This window comes from Fukomys damarensis, unplaced genomic scaffold (assembly GCF_012274545.1).
Source record: "Fukomys damarensis isolate Sample0158 unplaced genomic scaffold, DMR_v1.0_HiC HiC_scaffold_21, whole genome shotgun sequence".
Taxonomy (NCBI): Eukaryota; Metazoa; Chordata; class Mammalia; order Rodentia; family Bathyergidae; genus Fukomys; species Fukomys damarensis.
The window spans coordinates 17,369,611-17,379,610 of record NW_022900933.1 but is presented as its reverse complement, the minus strand read 5'-3'; positions in this window follow the sequence as shown (position 1 = coordinate 17,379,610).

Here is a 10,000-nt window from a genome sequence, read left to right as displayed (position 1 = left end):
AATAAGGGAGAAGGGAGGTAGAAAGGAAAGAAACAACAAAAGGGAAAATAGAAGGAAAAGTGGAAACAAAGGTCTTGTACAGGGGGGTGAGAGGGCTTGAGGGGGGGATGGGATAAATAAAATAAAATTTATTAAAGAAGAAAAAGCATTCAGCTCTGCTCACACCTGGGTGAAGGGAGACAGCGTGCTGCTAGCAAGGCGTTGCGGCTCCCATTTCTCAGACGACCGGACGGATGAGCCTCTGCTGCACAGAGACTGCACCTCACCTCTCAAACCATAGAGAAAGCTGTAGAAAAATACACTCCAAGCTGTCGACATTTTGGGGGGTGGAGGAGGGTACAGGAAAGAGGATGGTGGGAAAGAGAAAATGAATGAGTAGTTTCTGAGCGTGCAAGTAGCAAAAATTAAGACGTATGTTTGTTGCTAGCATAGTTTAGAATGGCACAGATGTGAATAACTAAAGTGTTTAGATATAGATTTCTGTTAAAATAATTATGGTGCATAGACAGGCAAGAGCTCAGTGCTAGAGTGTTTGCTTATATACAAGGTCCTGGGTTCAATTCCTGACCCCCACACAAACACACAATTGTGGCACATTCATACCATCAAAACTTTTATTAGCTGTTAAAATGATGAAGAGCAGGGCTGGGGATTTAGTTCAGTGGTTCTGCCACCTGCTTTGCAAGCACAAGGTCCCAAGTTCGATCCCTGGTGCCAATAAAATAAAATAAAATAATGAAGAGCACATATCGTTATTCATAGGAACTGGTATTCTAGAAATTTTTGTTTTGTCTTGTTTGCTTTTTGACAGGTTCCCACTATGCAGCTCATTCTGACCTTGAACTTATGTCCTCCTGCCTCACCCTCCTGAGTACTGGGTTGCAGGTGTGCACCATGATTCCCAGCTAAAATATGTTTTTGAGTTAAAAAAAAGATTATATTAGTGTAAAGATTATATGATCCCAGCCCTAGCCCAGCTCTTCATTCATTCATATAAACTCAACATGGAAAGTACTTTTTCTTCTTTCTGGCTTATTCTTTCCTTTTTTGTTTTTCCTTTCTTTAGCCAAGGTCTTGCTTTATTGCCCAGGCTGGCCTTGAATTCCTGGATTCAAATAACCCTCCTGACTCAGCCTCTCAAGTAGGTAGCACTACAGGGGGACAACACTGTGCCCACTTTGGCACTATAAGGACAGTATCAAGGGCTATAGGATGAGGGATGTACTTTTTCTCTTTATTGGTACTTCATTATAGTTTTATAAATTATACGGCATATGGTGCTGAACATTGAACTTAGGACCTCACACATTCTGAGCAAGTGTTCCACGCAGAGCTAAAACCCCTGCCCTAATTTATTTATTTTTAATAAGTTGGGGGTTTTTTGTTTTGTTTTGTTTTTTGAGACAGGTCTCACTACGTAGTTGAGACTGACCTGGAACTCACTATGTAGCCCAGGCTAGTCTCGAACTCACAGCGATCCTCCTGCCTCAGCCTCCCGAGTGCTGGGATTACAGGTGTGAGCCACCATGCCCGGCTAATAATTTTTTTTAAAAGATAAGAATGCTAATAATTCTAATCTGCTTTGAAAGAACCTTTTCTCACTCACTGGACTTCATCTCTGGCACTTCCCTTCCTTTATTTTCTTAGTCTTTCTAATGCCCATCTGTCCCTTGTGCATTAGGCTGCTTCCTGAAATACCCCACGGGGGAACACAGGTCCCGTTGTCCATCCTGGGCCCCAAAATAAGCAGCCAGGGTGTTTCCTCTTCCTTAAAGGGGAAGCAGAAGCTCCTGGTGAGCAGAGACTGGGGCGAGTCTTGTCTAGACCATCATCCAGGGGGAATTCTGTGCACCCAGTTCCTCCATGGAAATCCCCAAGGCCTGGTGCAGCTCTGCTGACTCAGGTTGCCCATCCCAAGGGTGCTCAGATGCTGGCCAACCTGCCTGCTCCTCGCACACGCCCTGCATCCCATCCTTCTATCTCCAAAGCAGAGGTTGCTCGGGGAGGGGAGGCTGTGCAGCTGGCCTCCTGCACAGAGGGGCTGTTGGCCCCAGCCTTGGGCACTGCCTGGGGCTCATTCTTGCCTCCCACCCTGGGAACATCACTGGCCGGGGTGCAACCTGCAGGACTCTAAGATCGGCTGCATTTTACTAGTGCAGGGACAGTTTCCAGTCCATTTCCTTTTCTTTTGAGACAAGATCTTTCTATGTAATTCAGCCTGGCCTTGAACTCACTATGAAGCCCAGCCTAGCCTTGAACTCATGGCAACCCTCCTGCCTCAGCCTCCTGAGTTCTGGGATTACAGGCATGTGCCACAACACCCAGCCAGTCCACACCATTTATGAGGGGGAAAAAAAATCAAGTAGTGATTCTCAACCTTAGGCAGTTTGTCCCCCAGTGTGTATTTGTCAATGCCTGGTGATGCTTTCAGTGGTCATGAAAGGAGGGGTGTGTATGTATGTGTTACATACATATCTTGTGGGTAGAGGCTCGGGATGCTGCTTAAATATCCTTTACTCCACCCTCACTCTGGGCCATATGCCAGTAGTGCCAAGGTTGGAAAACCCTGTCTAAGGTGTGCTCTGTGCTTTATATTTGCAAAGAAAAGGGACTCTGGAGAATCTAAAGCCTTAGAGTCACACAAAAAGGAAGACCCGTGGGGAAGAGGGGTTTCCTAAAGGGTAGAAGCAATGTTTCCAAGCTGCTGGCTGTCATCAAAGCCTTGGTATACCTCTATTTCAAAAGTGTTCTAAGGCAATTGTCTTATAAGTGCTTCTCCTTTCCTTGGAAGGAACAGAAATAAAAGAAGGTGGGAAAGGGAAGACGGAAGGAGAAAGATCTGGATTCTACCACTAGTTTTGCTCTGATTCCGAGGACTTGGTGATTGGAAACACTCATCTGTCCAGAATCCAGCGAATGAAGCAGAAGGCGGGATTTGTACTCATGATGTTAATCCTGTGGTCGTCTGGAAGCTCGGCGGTGTCTTTGATGATATCAACACAGTGATTGATCCCAGAAGCCACCACCGATTCCAGAATCCTAGGACATCCGAGCCCCTTGTATAAAATGTTATAGTATCTGCACATAACCCACCCACATCTACCCTGCTACTCTGAATGATCTCTTCATTGCTTATAGTATCTAATCAATGTAAATGGTCTTATAGTCTATTATTTAGGGAATGGTGACAAGAAAAAGTCTATGTATGGTCGATACAGATGGAAAAGTTTATTTTTTAAAATTTGTATTTATTTATTTATTTTTTTTTTTTTTTGGTTTTTTTGAGACAGGGTCTCACTATGTAGTTGAGACTGAGCTGGAACTCACTGTGTAGTCCAGGCTGGTCTCGAACTCATAGCGATCCTCCTGCCTCAGCCTCCTAAGTGCTGGGATTACAGGCATGCGCCACCACACCCAGCCGAAAAATTTATTTTCAATTCACAGCTGACTCTGTGGATATGGAACTCACAGAGAGAAGGGGATGACTGCATAAGGAAAGTTAATAACACTCTGGTTCACTGAACTATATATAGGTCATGTGTTAGCTTTTGGTCACTGTGACAAAATACACAAGAAAAAAGCTAATTAAAGAAAAAAAAACCATACTTTGGCTTACAGCTTTAGAGGGTTCAGTCCATGGTCACTTGGCTCTGTTGTATTTGGGCCTGTGGTGACAGAATCGATCACAGTAGGAACTGTAAGGTATATCACTGGCAACTCCTAGAGCCTATAGACCTTTGCTGCAGTGCTTAGAGTTGAAGCCAGGGCTTTGCACATAGATAGCCAAGCTACAGTCCTAGCCCAGTGAGCCCATAGCTTTTGTGAATATCAAATGAGGAGTACCTGTTTACCTGTGGTGCCCAGGAAAAAAAGAAAGGGAGAGAAAGGGCATGGGGTCCCAATGACCGGATATCCCCTTGTAGGCCACGCCTCCAGTGACCTCACTTCCTTCCACTAGACCTCACTTCCTAAAGGTCCCACCACCTCCCAGTAGTTCCACTGGCCGGAGAACAAGCCATTAGCATATGAGCTTTGGGGAACATTCAAGATCCAACTTACCCTGGCCTCCAAAGGCTCATGTTTATCCCACCACACAAAATGCATTCAGTCTTTTTTAACAGTCCCCAAAGACTTAATGGTTTTAGAACCACTCAAAAAATGTTCCTCTATCCTAGGGAAAGAATTAGTACATTTTCAGTTTTAAGTAGAGCAGTTGTATCATGTAGGTCAGACTTCCTATTTTGTCATTGTCTATATTTGAAGATTAAGTATAGCTTAAAAATGTGTTTGGGTACCAAGTTAACAAGGGGTAGCTGACTGTGGTGGCACATGCTTGCAATCTCAGCACTCAGAAGGCTGAGGCAGGAGGACCATCGTGAGTTCAAGGCCACACTGGAGTACACAGTGAGACCCTATCTCAAAAAAAAAACAAAACAAAACACAACAACAACAACAACAAAAAATAAGGTGTAGATTTGTGATGGTTATTCTTTTTTTTTTTTGGTACTGGGGATCAAACTCAAGATCTTGCACTTATAAGGCGGGTGTAGTGCCACTGAGCCAAATCCCCAGCCCAGTGATGGTTTTCTTGGTTGTCAATTTGACTAGATTGAGAGGTGCCTAAAGATAATCAGATGGCTATGGTTATACTCATATCAATGAAAATTTGGATCAACTATGTCAGCAATGGTAACATTTGCCAGATATTTGCTCTGATTTTCTTTGAAAACCCTGGGTGTTTGTTTGGATATACTGAGTCTATGGTAGCATACTGCTAGACATCTTTTTCCTTTGACTCCTTCTCAAGAACTGATTTGGCTGATAAGCATTTACTGAGTCTTCCGCCATGCCCAGCTCTATGGCAGCTGCTGTGGCTACACTTAGGATGTGGATACTAGCCTGAGACTGGTTTGGGATTTTTGAGAGTGAAGGTTTGAAAAGATGACATTCCCTCTAATGGAAGAGGACACTAACTGCGTGAGTGGGAGCTGCACTGGTCTGTAAGACGATGCCTGTATGTGTCAGATGATCTGGACATTCCAGGGGAAAATGCCCGTGAACTTGTTGGAGCTAGAGAGTTGGCTCTCCGGCGAGAGCAGGAGCTCAGGGAGTGAATGTGGACGTCTTCTGCACAAAGCTGAGTCCACTGAGATGAGCAGGGGTGGACCTCAAAAAGCAGTTCAGAGCGGAGGGGGAAAGGAGTAGAGGAAGAGGGAGCAAGGGATATGAGTAAGAACGATCAGAGGGAAAGGTGCAGCTCAGTTGTAAAATGCCTGCTCACAATGTTCAAAGTCCTAGGTTCCATCCCAGCGCGCACACACACACACACACACACACACACACAGTGTGTCAAGCTTCATATCCTCACACTGAGAAAAGAATGCTGTCATGTGGGGCAACTCATCATGGTACCTTGTCCCAAATCATCCTGATTTTAGCATTGAAAACCCACATATCTCAGGAAATATCTCAGTCCTGGGCAAACTGGACAGTTGGGATATGCAAAGCCTTAAGCTTGATACCAAGATGGGGCACCCAAAATGAATAGTTCAGCAGCCAGTAATATTGATGCTTATCCCCTAAGAGACCACCTTTTAGATGAATCAGTCTCTGTATTTGCCACATCGTCTGGGCATGACCTCGGCCCAGACACAGGCCAATGTTGACAAACTGAACTAGTTGATCCAATCTTTAAAAACCTTTGATCACTTTTGAAGTCTTTGGCCTGGAAGCATCTCCTATTATAAAATATAGTTAGTCAAGGTCATGTTTGGTTCAAGTACTATTTCTCTAAATTGCCTTCACCCATGTGGGTGCTTTTACTCCAAATTCAGCTGTCAAGATAGACTTGATAGCCTTTCAGAAAAGAAAGAAATCTTCAAAATTGACACACTTGATAGAAAGACTAAAGAAAATTAGCTCACTCCAGCCTTGGCAGAAACTACAGTGATTTGGAGAACTATGAGGTATATTCCTAGTAACTTTTAGAGCCTGCAGTGCTTGCGATTGAACCCAGGGCCTTGCACATAGTCAAGCTCCCCCGGTCCAATGAGCCCACAGCTTTTGTGACGATCAGCTGCATTGTGCTTGGGTTAGCAGTTGTCGCAAAGCTCCTCTTCCAGTAGCATCTTGTGGTGCTTGGAACTGAGGTGAAACTGAACAATTTTCATGGTGTTTTGATTTTTATTTTTTACATGCTTCTGGTTCTGCTCATTTCCTCTAAGCTGGAGACCAAAATCCGACAGTTTATGGGCCAATTCAGCCTATGAATGTGTTTTGTTTGACCTACGGGGTGTTATTTTGAAGTTCTGAATTAGTTGCCAGGATTTTAAGTCCAGGATATTTCACATAAAAATCTGGATTTCCTGCTTTTTCTTGAAAAAAATGGGAAAATTAAAGGCTTTAAGGCTGCATATCCATGTGGCAACAGTCAGCAGGAGCTGAGCAGCAGCTGCCCGCCCCCTTTGATGTCTCATCCCCACCTGGCTGGCTACCTTCCTTTCCTTTACCCACCAGGCCCATTCCCCAGACTCCACAGAGAATGAGGCTTCCAAAATACTTCGGTCATTAGTTCTGAGCCACTTGCCTTGACCTGTTTCCTGCCTCACATCCCAACTTGTTCCCAAGCCTTGGAGGTTCTGACGTCGTGACCGATTTCCTGTTTGTGAATTCGACTCATCCCACTGGCCGGATGCCTGGCATCATTCTTCCATGTTCTGTGCTTCCTGCCTATCCTGCCCCTGCCCCTCTAAATCGGGGAGACTCACCCACGTTTTATGCTGTTGGCAGGTTCAAAAACCAAACCACAGAACCCCGACTTGGTTTGTTCTCACTTTGTATCCACCCCTGATTATACTTTCCACTCCTTATTTCTATCCGGGCCTACCTGGCTGCTCTTCTACTTCCATTCTTGAAATCACGGACTTGGTCTGATCACACAGATCAGCTCTTCTTGTTTCTATTCATGGCCTCTCTCAAGAGGTACCTTAAACTTTGCTTGTGCCTCTTCCTACTTAACAAAATCTCCAGCCCTTAGAAATGTGTTGACAGACACTATCTGTTAATGCAGGATGCCCCAAGAAACAAATCTCCAATATTTCGGTAATGTAATCATGCAAGTTCATTACTCACATAACAGTCAAGTGTGAGTTTTCCTAGTGGAAAGATATTAGTTCATTTTTCTGTTGCTCTAATAAAAGCTCAAATTGTTTATTTACTTACTCTTTTCTTTGTTTTGGTTTTGATTTTTTTTTTTTTAAATGCTCTCTCTATGTTAGCCCAGTTGGTCTCAAACTCCTGGACTCCAGCAATTCCCTCACGTCAGCCTCCTGAGTGCTGAGACTACAGGCTTAACTACAGTGCACTCAGGTAATTTATTTGATAAAGAAGTTTATTTGGCTTATGGTTCTGAAGTCCAAGGGCATGAGCAACAGTTTTTGGAGAGTGCCTTGTGCTGCATCAATTCGTGATAGCATGTGGGTATTTGTGCCAGAAGCAACCAAAAGGGGCAGCTCAATCTATAGCACCCTACTTTCTAGAGAAAGGCATTGATCACTCTTAAGAATCTAATCAGCAAGGCATGGTGGCACACACCTGTAATCTCAGCATTTGGGAGGCTGAGGCAGAAGGATCACTGTTAAATTCGAGGCCAGCCTGGGCTGCATATCAAGACCCTGTCTCAAACAAACAAACAAAAAACTAAGCACTGCCCAACACCATCACAGTGGCCATCAAATCTCAATCTGACTTTTTTTGGGGGGGTTTGTTTTGTGACAGTGTCTCACTGTATAGTTCAGGCTAGTCTTGAACTCACTCTGTAGTCCAGACTGGCCTCAAACTCAGCAGCTCCTGCCCAGCCTCCCAAGTGCTGAGATTACAGGCATGTGCCACCACGCCTGGCTCAATCTGACTTTTGCAGGGGACAAATTATAGTGAAACCATAGCAAAATACAACACCCAGAACCCTTCCAGCTGTGGTTCTGCCATTCTTGAAAGCCTCAGAATCCTCTTTTCCTGCAGAAGGCAGAAAGAAGAGCAGCGAGTGCCACCCCAGCCCTGGGCTGTTGATGCACATCCCATCCAGTGGCGTTCTGCTGATGAGAACCACTCATGTATCCATCCCCACCTAAATGTCAGATTCAGGAGATGTGGTCTGTGGTAAGGTGTCATCCCCCAGTGACAACTTCCTATAATGGAAGGGGAGGCTTGAGCTTTGGAGCCTGGCTATCTCTGTCACATCACCCAGTCCAAGCAGAGGTTTAGATAGCTCACTCCTGGGCTGAGGTGGCACTAGTGCCCATTAAGGGTGAGAAGGAAACTGCACATTTTTCTCCAGCATTACGGAAGCCCTCAGAACTCTCTCTAGCAACTGACAGAAACTCAAGTCAGCCAAAGAAAAAAGGATGAGCGCTGGCTGTCAAACTGGGAGATTGGGTGACCTAAAATATAATTGGATCATCCAGCATCCAAACATTGACACCAAATTGCTTTTTCTCTCTCCATTTCCATGCCTTGGCTGGAGTCTTCTCTCACCTGCAGATTTTCTCGACATGACAGGGAAGGTGGCTGACAGCTGCCCTTGAGTCACATCCTCCCAGTTTCATGTTCTGAGTGGCAAAAATCTCTCCTCCCCAGCTCCAAGTTTTAAAAAGCACAGAAAAGTCTCCAGTTGGCCCTTCAGGGATGAAGAGTCTACCAGGGAGATGTTTGAGCTGTCAGACCTTTCCCTCCACACTGACGTCTGAGGAGCAGCTCAAGGAAGCAGGCGTGGCTTGTAGGACCTGCCACAGCATGACATGGTGCTCCTCCACATCCCAGCCTCTGACCCTTCCTCTGTGGCTGGCCCGGAGCCTGGGCCTTGGAACAGGCACTGGGGAGCAGCCTTCTGCAAAGAGCACACACACTATGCATGATTTTAGACAGAGCTGAGGTTTCTCTAAGAGTTAACAGAGTCTTGTGATTTTCTAAGAATTCACAGAATTGGACAAGGCCCATTAATGTTTCTTATAAAGTTGGAAGGGAAAGTTCCATCCAAAAGATATTATTTATATAATACAATATCATTGAAAAATTCATACTTTAAACCTCTCATTTATTCACCCAACTAACAGATAATTAAGAAGCTTCTGTGATGTGCCGTTTGGAGTCAGGGTTGCACATAATAAAGACGTAAAAGTCCAAGCCCGTGACCGCGTCAGACTCAGAGACTTTAGTACATAAGGAAATACGACTGAGGCAAGAGGTGATACCAAGACTAATTGTTCAAAGTAATGTCACTACACAAACAAGTTGCAGAAATTACCTATACCAAAGTGTTCCCAAATGGAGGAAAGTCTGTAAAATAGGCAAATGTGGAATTCCCCACAGATCAACCAGTACTTTTCTGAATGCAGTCATTCTTATCAAATGATTGCCATAAGTGCTCTGCTGTGTTTTCCACTTACAAGGAAAATAATCAGCATTCTTACATCTGACCTTAAGAAATTTTGCTCTAAATGTGGCTAAAATATATTTGCAGTTAAAAAAATCTTATAAGAAAGAAATGTAGGAAATTATATATTTATGTAAAATCTGGTATTAAGTAAACTTTTCTCTATTTATACCAGGAAAAACTGATCTCTAAAATTGTTGTATTTTCTTTTTGTACTAAATGTGGATCTCTTTAGGGGCTCATCTGAATTTTCAGTGCACAAGCTAAATAAAAGCTATAATCAGTCTAAAAGGATTCTCAGGTTACATTTTAAAACTTCTTTAAAATAGGGAAGAGATTGATCATGTAATATAAAAATGAGACTCCATAAAAAATTATTTGGTACCTTGCCTGTTTGTTAAGAAATGAGGTCTTTTTCATTTAAAATGAATAAAAATACACCTTTATGTCTTAAAAAAAAAAAAGTAATGTTGGGGCCAGGGATTTAGCTCAGTGGTTCCACCACCTGCCTCACAAGTACAAGGACCCAAGTTTGATCCCTGGTACAAAAAAAAAAAAAAAAAAAAAAAA